Source organism: Orycteropus afer, unplaced genomic scaffold (assembly GCF_000298275.1).
Source record: "Orycteropus afer afer isolate SDZICR_OR568_19922 unplaced genomic scaffold, OryAfe1.0 scaffold00157, whole genome shotgun sequence".
Classification (NCBI taxonomy): Eukaryota; Metazoa; Chordata; class Mammalia; order Tubulidentata; family Orycteropodidae; genus Orycteropus; species Orycteropus afer.
In genome coordinates, this window is record NW_006921744.1 from 350,966 (window position 1) to 351,400 (window position 435).

A 435-nucleotide genomic window follows, 5' to 3' on the forward strand; every position below is an offset into this window, starting at 1 on the left:
CTATGAGTCGGGGCCGACTTGACGGCACACAACGACAACAACAACAACATAAATCAGTTAGAAAAAGACAGCTAATCTAATAGAAAAGTTGCAAAATATTTGAATAAGCACTTCACAAAAGAGAGTATACAAATAGCCATTATCGTTTTTCTAAAGGCTGACTAAAGCCACAATAGCATATTGCTAGACACCTACCAGAATGGCTAAAAATAAAAAGAGTGACCATGCCAAGTGCTGGTGAAGGTGTAGAGCAACTGGAACTCTCATATACTGGTAATGGGAGTGCAAAGTGGAAAACCTGGATAATTACTAAACTGAACATATACATACCCTGTTGTTATATGCCATTGAGTCAGGCCTGACCCGTAGTGACCCCTCCTTGGGTTTCTGGGGCAGTATCACTACAGAAGTAGATTGCCCAACCTTCCTTCCGAA